Source organism: Garra rufa, chromosome 5 (assembly GCF_049309525.1).
Source record: "Garra rufa chromosome 5, GarRuf1.0, whole genome shotgun sequence".
In the NCBI taxonomy this organism is placed as follows: Eukaryota; Metazoa; Chordata; class Actinopteri; order Cypriniformes; family Cyprinidae; genus Garra; species Garra rufa.
In genome coordinates this window covers 13089298-13101873 of record NC_133365.1, presented here as the reverse complement: position 1 = coordinate 13101873, position 12576 = coordinate 13089298, and positions in this window count along the sequence as shown.

Below are 12576 nucleotides of genomic sequence, written 5' to 3'. Positions count from 1 at the left end.
CATCTGCAACCTCCTGTTATATAGTCAAGTTAAGGATGCACTGGGTGGATCATTGTTTTCCTTGCAGGGAGTGAGCTGTAATGAAATCAATCAAAATCACCTGTAAATGCATTCCTTGATGCTGAAAAGGAAAGTACAATATTAAAAACATCCTTAACATAGTGTTCCAGCGTTCCACCGGCAGGGCGTTTTGCATTGAGTTACAGTATGTTTGACAGGAATGCTAAGGGATTAATTGTAAGCATAACCTGTCTTCTTAATCAAAATCAAAATCTTTCCTTTTTCCTCAGTTATATAAATAGTACATTTGCTAGTCATTCCACTGTACCCCCTGTTGTACGCTTTTAGTTACATTTTACAGGAATGCTAAGGGGTTAAACCCAAAAGGAAGACTGTGAAAAGAAAAACACGTATTAACCATATGATTTATTCACTGATTTATGATGTTTTTATTAACAAAGTTCGGGAGGAGCACGTTCAGATAATTAACAATGAATATGAGGAGCGCAATCAGCAATCAACCTAATTAACAGACGTGTATTTATACCGCAGCCTCACCTCTGTTCCTTGACAGATTTTTAGCATCCCTCCGCCACCCCTTCTCCACACTTACAGCTATTTCTGTCCTAACGGGGGGGTATTCTGAGTTCGGGCCAAAATTCCGAGCTCGGAGCCCTTCCATCGGACAGCTCGCCAAATACGCATAACCCATTCCCAGTTTATTATATGTAAGTGTGAACTCGTGAACCATAATTTCAGGCAACAGGAAACTTTTTACTGGAAAATAAGCATATTACACATTAAACAGCTTAGAAAAAAACATATAATGTGACTACAATAACACAGGAAATTGTTTGTGGGCCACTGTGTGGTATAATCATAGAAGCGGTTATATAATATGTAATATGATGCATTTGTCATCAGATTCACGATGCAGTTTCCAGATTTCAAAAATGAATAGATGATACTTAACAACCTGCTTATCAAATTGCTACTGTTTCCGTGTTCTTATCTGTTGATCTGCAATCTCGAAGCTCCTTCTCTGTAACTTTGGTTTGGCTTTTTTCCCACTGGGTTCCTGGTCATGCCTACTGACTGAACGTTCATTAATAGCAGATGCATATGAAAAGCATTTCTGTGAAGGTATACCTTTGGATTTATGCTTACAAATTGGAATTTTTCTATGCACAAAAAAGACAAAGATCAAACTATGTCATCTGATGATCGCAGACAATGTTAAGCAATTAATCTCACGACTTAATTTGTTTTTACAAGAAACACAAGTATGGCATATTTTTCAGCTCCAATGAAAGCTTATGCATAGGGTTTGTAAGGTAAACTGCTTGCCACATGCCAGTAACCATTTCATTGTCTAAAATAAATTGTGTTATGTCACTGTGGGTTGTCATGTTATAAAGCTTAAATATGAAGCTCACTGCTGAAAGCAGTTATCTTGGTAAAACTATAATTAAAAACCTGGACTCATGCCTAGTGTTTCATGTGTGTATTCAACATTGACATATGGATTTCTGTCAAGAAATGTATGTGTGGAGTTACTCATTATGGATGTTTTATGAAAAATGAATGTGATGTGGCCTGAATAATCATTTTCTGACTTATTTGTAACTTAATCATCTATAATAGCCTAATAATTGAATGTTTTCAACATATTGATGCTGATCAACACTTTAAAGGAGTAGTTCACTTTCAGAACAAAAATTTACAGATAATGTACTCACCCCCTTGTCATCCAAGATGTTCATGTCAATCTTTCTTCAGTCGTAAAGAAATTATGTTTTTCGAGGAAAGCATTTAAGGATTCCTCTCCATATAATAGACATCTACGGTGCCCCCGAGTTTGAACTTCCAAATGCAGTTTAAATGCAGCTTCAAATACTTTTTAATCTCTACACAGAGTACACACAGTGCTAGACAAAGTCAAAGTCAACTTTATTGTCAATTCTGTTATTTATATCAAAGTAACCTACTTATAAAAGAGAACCATCTATGTAAGCCTTTCAAGGAAAGTCAATTCCCTTGTATGTGACACCAAAAAAGGCTTTTGTTTTATGAAAAGTTTGTTTTAATTAAAATAAAAAAATTATAAAGTGGTATATGTTGGCCAGTTTATAATAATATACCATTATAACATACCATTCAACCCTAATCAAACACACCTGAACAAGCTAATCAAGGTCTGGATGGTTATGAAGCTACAGGCAGTTGAGTTTTTACTAGGGTTGGAGCTGTACTCTGCAGGGCTGCTGTTTTCCGGGACCAAAGTTCACCACCCCTGATACCCAGCTTATTTTTCAATGTGGAAGTAAGCTGTTTTCTGGTAATATGTGAGACTTCAGGTTAAGAAGAGAAGAGTAACAAAGTGCAGTACATTAAAATAATATGGTAAGACACACCCGTTTTATATCAAGCAGCAAAACAAGCTGTTCTGTACAGCAGAAGCCAGATGCAATAAATTTACAAATGGCCCCACCTGCTCTTACGTTAAAATTAAGGTGGATAGAACAATCAGTACAAATGTTGGATCATAAAACGCAAAGATATTTCTTGTACTATTGTGAACCCAATGGTCTTTCAGTAAACTTAGTATACTAATGATTTCTGATGCCACACCTTTTGTTTTGTCTTAAACGAGAGGAACATTTTTGTCATCAGTTGCTCAGCCTCATGTTGTTCCAAACCTGTATCGCTTTGTTTTTTTCTTCAGAATGGAAAAAGAAAGTGTTGAAGACTCTTGATAACCAAACTATTTTGGTGAGCATTGGTTTCCATTATATTGACAAACAACATTTCTCAAATATCTTCTTCTTTCTTATAAATACTTAATTATGACATAATTTTTATTTTATAATGAACTACACTCTGCTGTATAGGACCTTAATGGTGTTATTAATAACCTTTTTAATGTTTATTTTGATTAATATTAGTATATTAATATATTTATATCATTATTAATATAATGTATTATTATTATTATTATTATTTATTAATATTGTTATTGTTACTTCTTTATCTTCCTGGTATTCCAAAATCTTGTAGTGTCTATTAGGTTTTTACATAAAAGCAACAACAAAAACAATGTGTCAATTAGGTGCTTTCATTTTTTTTTAATGGCATGTGAATTTGTAGCAAAAATGACAGTTCTAACAACAGTTACAACTGGCATTGAACATAAATAAATACTGAAAAAAGTAATCACACATGGAAGAGATTCAGGGGGCATCATAATCTGGCATAAACAAGAAATTGACAAATACATACAAACAAAAGAAGATTCACATATCTGGCTCAAAATCAACAAGCACCTTACACAAACCACTAAAGATGTTTTCTTATGCGCCCTCTGTATTTCTCCCTCTGAATCTCCATACTATAATGAGGACGTCTTTGAATCTCTTCACAGTCAAATTAACCAGGCCCAGGGAAGTGTGTTGATCCGTGGAGATCTAAATGCCAGGACAGGAGCTCTTCCCGACCACACCACAGATAATGGGTATAACTATATTTTTGGACAGATCGAGCTTCCCACAAAACATTGTAAACTCCCCAAGAAATAACTCTGATGACCAAGTAAATAAAAATGCAAAGCTTCTGATCAAGCTCTGTTGAAGCCTCGGTCTGTACCTCATTAATGGCAGGGTGAGAGGGGACTCTCTTGGAAGGTACACCTACAGTTTATTTCATGGTTGCTCAACAGTTGATTACATGATCACAGATCTAGATCCATTCATTTTCGGAGCATTCACAGTCAAATTACTGTTTACCTAAAAAGGACAACAAATACAAACTTACACTCACATCCTAGTATGCTGTACAACATTAGAGAGAATTACAGATGGGCACAAAACAACACAGAAATATATGTGAGAGCAATTGGCCATCCAAACATATCCTTACTTATAGACAGCATTCTAGGCAGAATTTAACCTCACAATCGAGATGGTGTCAATCTAACTGTAGAGAACATAAATTATATATTTGAATATTTGGCCAAATTATTTAACCTCACATCCTCTAAGAAAATCCATAAAAACACACAAGAAAATGAAAAATGGTTTGATTTAGGCTTTAAAACCATGAGGAAAAAATTAAGTCAAATCAAAAACATAGACAACCAAACAATGCAGGTTTACGCCATCAATATTGTGAAGAACTTAAACAGTATAAAAGTACACTCAGAAAAAAGAGAGAACAGTACATCCAAAATCAACTATAACTATTGAAGAATCCATAAATTCTAACAATTTCTGGGAGAACTGGAATTACTTGCATAAAAAACATCATGAACAAGCAGCCATACAAAATGGAGACACCTGGAAAAATCACTTTATACTGAAATATTTATAGTGAAATTAAAATGAACCCAGAAATATGAAAAAATGATTCATATGGAACATACAATTGGTAAATACCAAAACCCATTAGACTACCCCATTACAGAAAAGAACTGATTGATAAAATCCAGGCTCTAAAAAGCAAAAAAAAAAAAAAAAAAGTAAGTGGAACAGATGGACTTTCTCAACCAAATGCTCAAGACCACAGAGCACAAATTAAGATCGACCCTACTAGTGTTGGTGTTAGTCATTTCCCTAAAACCTGGAATCAATGACTCATAGCGCCCATATTCAAGAGTGGAGACAAATCAGACCCCAACAATTACAGAGGCATCTGTGTAAGCAGTAATCTGGGGAAGCTGTTCTGCAACATCAACACAAGACTTGCACACTTCCTTACAGAGAACAATGTCCTCAGCAAAAGTCAATTTGGATTCTTACCAAATTATAGAACAACAGATCACATCTTCACCCTTCACCCCCTAATTGACAAATACATTAACCAAAACAAAACCAAAATATTTGCTTGCTTTGTAGATTTCCAAAAGGCCTTTGATTCAATCTGGCATGAAGGTCTGCTGTCAAAACGTCTGGAATCTGGGACTGGGGGTAAAACATACAATATTATTAAAACAATGTATTCAAACAATCAGTGTTCAATTAAAATTGGAAACAAACAAACAGAATTCTTCACTCAAAAATGAGGTGTGAGGCAGGGCTGCCCACTATCACCGACCCTCTTCAATATTTACATTAATGAATTGGCGAAACTCCTAGAACAATCAACAGCACCTGGCCTCACACTACATGACTGCAACATAAAGTTCTTGTTGTTTGCAGATGATCTGGTTCTGCTGTCTCCAACAGAAGAGGGTCTACAGCAGAACCTAGACATTCTGAACAAGTTGTCAGACACGGGGCCCTGGCTATTAATCCTAACAAAACTAAAGTACTAACATTCCAGAAAAGACCCACATGTCAGGGAAAGAGACACAATTTCACCCTATGTATGACCAAAATTGAATATGCCACAAACTACACATACCTCGGGCTGAAAATAAGTGCAACTGGTAAGCTTAATTTGGCTGTGAATGAAATGAAGGAGAAAGCAAGAAGGGCCTTTTATGCCATCAAAAAATCTATCCAAATTGAAATACCAGTTGAAATCTGGCTCAAAATATTCCAATCAGTCATAGAACCTATTGCATTATATGGCAGTGAAGTCCTAAATCACGAATTTGAAAAATGGGACAAATCCGATAGAAGCTCTGCATACTGAGTTCTGTATGTGTATTCTCAGAGTACAGAGGAACACACCGAACAACGCATGCAGGGCAGAATTAGGCCAATACCCTCTACTAATGCGCATTGAGAAACGAGCCATCAAATTTGGGAAACACCTAAAAATTAGTGACCCCCAGGTCTTACCATTTTAAAGCCCTTAAAAACCATGAATGAACCCTGAAAAAAAGTCCCCTGATTCAGATGTTCCTGAAGCTGCAAAAACAAACTAACATGACTAACAACATTCAGAATCAGGAAAATTAAATATACATTCATAAAATTCAGCCCAACCAAATTATAAAAGCACACAAAGAAAATTATCTATCCTATTGGAATGAAATGACAGAAAAATGAAGTAAACTTGAATGTTATTTGTGTACGGATACCCTGGAGATTCCAGAGCTGTGGGAAGACCTTTCAAGGGTATTAGGCGGCAGAACTTTGAGAATCTATCGACAATGACAAAGATGCAGGTGTTACCGTCAGATGGAGGAAGATCGGTCATGAAGTCAACTCCCAGGTGTGACCAGGGGCGGTTCGGCACAGGCAAGGGATGGAGTTTCCCGGCAGGCAGATGACGTGGACTTTTTGACATTGCACACTCCTTACAACCTTGAACATACCTCCGTACATCCCTTGCCATGTGCGGCCACCAGAAGTGTTCCGTCAGCAGCGAGAGAGTGCTGTTGGCCCCTGGATGTCCAGTGCCCAGGGAGGTATGCGTAGAATGGATTAGATCTACCCGTTGGGTCCTAGGGATGTACTGACGACCTGGTGGACAGCCCGGCGGAGATCTGGGTTCTGGAGTGGCGACAGCCGGAGGGTTGGTCCATTCTATGGGTTGGACGATGAGGTCTTTTGGGAGTATGGTTGAAGGTGCTTCAGTTGAATCGTGGGAATCATGGATAAGTGACAGGGCATCTGCTCGGACATTCTTGGATCCTGGCCGGTAGGTTATAGTGAAATCAAAACGAGAAAAGAACAGGGACCATCTTGCCTGACGGGGACAGAGCCTCTTGGCATCTCGCAGGTACTGCAGGTTTTTGTGATCTGTTTTGACTTGGAACGGATGGTTGGCACCCTCCAACCAATGTCGCCACTCCTCACGGTGTAGAACTCCGACTTGAAGGATGACAGGTTCACACTTTCGGTGAATACGTGTCCGTGAGTTAATCCTGTTGGTTATGGGTTGAATCTGGTAGATGGTAGTAGAAGCTTGGGTCTGCAGCTGGAGCTGGCGACAGAGGGTGTCTGAGATAAAGTTTCCCGCTGACCCGGAGTCGATGAGGGCTGCGACTGTAACACAGGAGACGTGGGTGGTTAACTGAACATTGGTGGTCAGTGGATGCATATTATCCAGATCTAAATGGATGACACTCACCAAGGATGACGCTGGACGTAGAGGACAATTGATACGAAAGTGTCCCGCAGCCCCACAGTACATGCAAAGACCCCGGGTCAGCCTTCTCTGTCGCTCAGCTGCAGAGATCTTGCCTGATTCCAGGATCATTGGTTCTGGTTCTGGAGGGCTGGCGGTTGTCATGGGTCGGAGGAGTGCAGAAGTGACAGACTGATCGTTATATGATTTCAACCGGTCAGAGCAACGAAGTGACTGCTGAATTAATTTCTCCAATCCCATCGAATCATCTAACGCAGCTAACTGCATCCGGAGATTGGGTTCCAGGCCGAGCCGGTAAGTGGTTAGTAGAGACCGCTCATTCCATCCGCTGGCAGCGGCTAGAGTACGAAAACGTAGGGAGTAATCTTGAGTCGTCATACTTCCCTGTTTCAGATGATACAGTTGCTCTCCTGCGGAGACTTCTGTATCTGAGCATCCGAAAACTTCCCTGAAATGAGCGATGAAGGTTTGGAGCGATTGCGTTGCCGGCCCGGCCTGCTGAAATAAGGTATCCGCCCACTTGAGAGCTGGTCCGGTAAGCAGAGATGTGATGAAGGAAATCCTTGAAGCATCTGTGGGATAGAGAGCAGGTTGCATTGTGAATACAAGTGAACATTGTAACAGAAATCCGCTGCACTCCTCCGCCCCGCCAGAGTAGGGCGCTGGTCGGGCCATGGGACTGGAATGAACGGGGTCCGAAGAAGTGCTGGGTGCCGGTGGTGCTGTGGGACGAACTGGAGTTGGCATGGTGGTATGACTGGCCAACAAAACTTTCCGGAGTGAGTCCACCAGCTCTTGAAATGGATCCATCGTACTCATGCTGTTCGCTGTCTTGGTCCGGGCTAACTGTTACGGAAGCAGACCAGAAGACTGAGGTAAGTGATAATGATAATAAGTTTATTTACAGCAGAGCAGGATGAGGATGATAGCGTGAAAAGACCGGGTAAGTGAACAGTTCTGAATGAGTTTCTTGATGTGTAGATGGATACGTGAAGACAGTATATCTTTTCCTTTCCAGGAACGACGGGAGGAGGACCGGTGAAGGTGGAAACCCTCACACACACACTGCTGGAGATCTGTGAACAGACTTATGGCTGACACACCGCTGACTGGAGACTGAGACGAAACTTCGACTAGGATGGACGAGAACACAGGTAATTATCAGAAGGTACGTTAGTAGGTAAGTATAGCAGGGAATTGAGACCACAAGAGTGAAGCTCAATGAGTCCGCTTCGTGCAAACGAGTCTGGACAATGATGACTGTGTGTGTGGTGCTCTTATGGTGAGTTGCTGATTGAGTGCAGGTGCGTGGTGATCAGAACTCAGGTGATTGTGATCGGGGTGTGATTGTGGGTGCAGAACCTGACCAATCCGTAACAATTTGGCCCTACATAGAGATTACGCAACTGCAGATTATCTGAGTACAGTGAAAACTGTAAATTAAGAAGACAAATGACGAGGTACAGACTGAGCAATCATACTCTGACTATAGAGACAGATATCGATAGCACTGGCTGCCCAAAGAGAGCCGCATCTGCCCATACTGTAATCATGGGGAAGTGGACACGCACACACACACCACATTGAATTTTAAATTGTTCATAGAATTCTAAAATGTTAATTATTTGTCCTGCTTTTTAAATGTATATACAGTGGGAACGGAAAGTATTCAGACCCCCTTAAATGTTTCACTCTTTGTTATATTGCAGCCATTTGCTGAAATCATTTAAGTTCATTTTTTTCTTCATTAATGTACACACAACACCACATATTGACAGAAAAACACAGAATTGTTGACATTTTTGCAGATTTATTAAAAAAGAAAAACTGAAATATCACATGGTCCTAAGTATTCAGACCCTTTCTGTGACACTCATATATTTAACTCAGGTGCTGTCCATTTCTTCTGATCATCCTTGCGATGGTTCTACACCTTCATTTGAGTCCAGCTGTGTTTGATTATACTGATTGGACTTGATTAGGAAAGCCAAACACCTGTCTATATAAGACCTTACAGCTCACAGTGCATGTCAGAGCAAATGAGAATCATGAGGTCAAAGGAACTGCCTGAAGAGCTCAGAGACAGAATTGTGGAAAGGCACAGATCTGGCTAAGGTTACAAAAACATTTCTACTGCACTTAAGGTTCCTAAGAGCGCAGTGGCCTCCATAATCCTTAAATGGAAGACATTTGGGACGACCAGAACCCTTCCTAGAGCTGGCCGTCCGGCCAAACTGAGCTATCAGGGGAGAAGAGTCTTGGTGAGAGAGGTAAAGAAGAACCCAAAGATCACTGTGGCTGAGCTCCAGAGATGCAGTCGGGAGATGGGAGAAAGTTGTAGAAAGTCAACCATCACTGCAGCCCTCCACCAGTCGGGGCTTTATGGCAGAGTGGCCCGACGGAAGCCTCTCCTCAGTGCAAGACACATGAAAGCCCGCATGGAGTTTGCTAAAAAAACACCTGAAGGACTCCAAGATGGTGAGAAATAAGATTCTCTGGTCTGATGAGACCAAGATAGAACTTTTTGGCCTTAATTCTAAACGGTATGTGTGGAGAAAACCAGGCACTGCTCATCACCTGTCCAATACAGTCCCAACAGTGAAGCATGGGGGTGGCAGCATCATGCTGTGGGGGTGTTTTTCAGCTGCAGGGACAGGACGACTGGTTGCAATCGAGGGAAAAATGAATGCGGCCAAGTACAGGGATATCCTGGACGAAAACCTTCTCCAGAGTGCTCAGGACCTCAGTCTGGGCCGAAGGTTTACCTTTCAACAAGACAATGACCCTAAGCACACAGCTAAAAGAACGAAGGAGTGGCTTCACAACAACTCTGTGACAGTTCTTGAATGGCCCAGCCAGAGCCCTGACTTAAACCCAATTGAGCATCTCTGGAGAGACCTAAAAATGGCTGTCCATCAACGTTTACCATCCAACCTGACAGAACTGGAGAGGATCTGCAAGGAGGAATGGCAGAGGATCTTGTGAAAAACTGCATCTTTCCCAAAAAGACTCATGGCTGTATTAGATCAAAAGGGTGCTTCTACTAAATACTGAGCAAAAGGTCTGAATACTTAGGACCATGTGATATTTCAGTTTTTCTTTTTTAATAAATCTGCAAAAATGTCAATAATTCTGTGTTTTTCTGTCAATATGGGGTGCTGTGTACATTAATGAGGAAAAAGATGAAATTAAATGATTTCAGCAAATGGCTGCAATATAACAAAGAGTGAAACATTTAAGGGGGTCTGAATACTTTCCGTACCCACTGTACATGCATGTTTCTGTTGCATATATATCTGTTTTACATTCAATGTAAACACTCTGCTTTGGCAATACACTGTAACAATTGTCATGCCAATAAAGCACATATTGAATTGAATTGAGAGAGAGAGAGAGAGAGAGAGAGAGAGAGAGAGAGAGAGAGAGAGAGAGAGAGACCAAGATGGTGAAATGAAGACCAAGTTCCAGTGTATTTCCATAATTTCTAAGATGTCTGTAAGTCCATCATTATGTGTATTTTGGTGTGATTGAGTGGTAGTTTCTCTCTGCAGATGATGAAGTTGTAGGATGTGACAGCATCTGAAATACACAATTGAGTTTACAGTTGTAATGTCACCTTCTATTTGTTTTTGTAAAAACAAACAAAAAAGGACCATAAATTTAAATATATTTGTTATTTACTTAGTGGTGAAGATGGAAGAAGTCACCTTAACTGTAAAAGTCATGACTGGTATATAAAAAAACACAGTTACAATTCGAAAGTTAATAAATATAGACATTTTAAGTAAGAAATCATTCACCTGCTAAGAGTGTGTTTACAGTCTGTGTAGTTGGATAGCTAGACTCTAAAATCAGTAATGAGGCATCTTTTTTTAGCCTGTTAGTAATAAATAAATAATCATTTAGATTATAACAATATGGATTATAAACTCAATGTAACAGAGCTGCTCACACTTACATGTGATCAAAAAAGTAGAGAGAAAAAACAATGTTTGTTTGAAAACCAGATACAATTTCAAAGTTAAATTTGTATTTAAATTTAATAATTAAATCATTTACCTGTTGAGAGTTGGTAGTATTTGAGTACAGTATTTGAGGTTGGATCTTTGAGCTCCAAAAAATCAATTATGAGGTGCAATAATGAATGCATCATATTTCCTTCTGAAGCATTAGTGAGCCTTTGAACCTTCTGTAATAGTTGCATATATCAGTGTGAAAAGATGGATCTCAAAAATGTGAATACACAAAAATGCACAAAAGAATTTGTGGACCTGAAGGAATTTTTCTGAAGAACAGCAGGCAGCTTAACTGTTCAGGACAAACAAGGGTTTCATTAACAACTTAAAAAAAAACACACAGCTGAATTATTTAAAATTATTTTTTCTTGTGGACTATATGCAATGTCTTTCATAATCTTCAATTCAGGTCAGTACAAAAAAAAAAAAAAGGTCAGTACTACATAAAAAATAACATGCATTTTGTATGATCCCTCTTATTTTGGTAAAATACTTAACATTTTGGAGATTCTGCAAAGTGTATTTAAACTGTATATACAAACATATTACATTGGTATTTCAAGTGATCACACCTTTTTAATGTTAAACACCAGGTGGCAGTGTTTGGTGTGATATTGTCAGGTCATTCTGAACTCACTTCTTCCTGCGAATTCATAAGTTTCTTTTCTATCTTCCTTTTAATAATCATAATACACCTTACAACAAAGATAAACATTTATAAAAGAAAATTAGTAGCCTACATTAGTCAAGACAAAAGATGCTAAATTACCAAAGCTTTACCTGAAAGTTTAAAACTGTCCTAAAGCTAATCTGAGGATTTTTAAAAAACTTGCCAGTCAGGCAATAAGACAGATTTAGTAATTAACCCAATGGGTAACTTTTTACTTTCACTCAAGTATGTTTTTGGCTTGATACTTGAGTAAAATTCTTATCTAAAATCCATCTCATTACTACAGTAGGCCTATAATTTCTTAGTACTTTTACATCTTTGGTCCTCATGTCTTTTTTAGGGGCAAGATCTCTGCTTGGCTGCCTTTTGCAGCCTCTTCCACCTCATTCTGATTCACTTCGCTAACACTTTACAATAAGGTTCATACTAATAGTTAATTACATTAGTTAACATGAACTAACAATGAACAATACTTTTACAGCATAAATCTTAGTTAACGAAAAATTCTGCATTTACTAAGTCAATAAAATCATAAGTTTGTTAACATTGGTTAATGCACTGTGAACTAACATAAATGATTAATGACTATTTTTATTAGCCAACATTACATTAAAGACTAATAAGAAGTACAATAAATGTATTGTTCATTGTTTTATTTGTTTATTTTGCTTGGTTACTGTTACTATGGCTGTGTGCCTTTGGAACACAACAATGGTTTCTTGAAAGAATATGAAGAAATAAGAGATTAACCTTCTAATGTTTGATTAATTTTAATTAATTAGTTTCACTGTGAATTTAATGACATTCAATTTTATTTTACGCTTTGATTAGATTTAGTTGCACCCAATCAACACA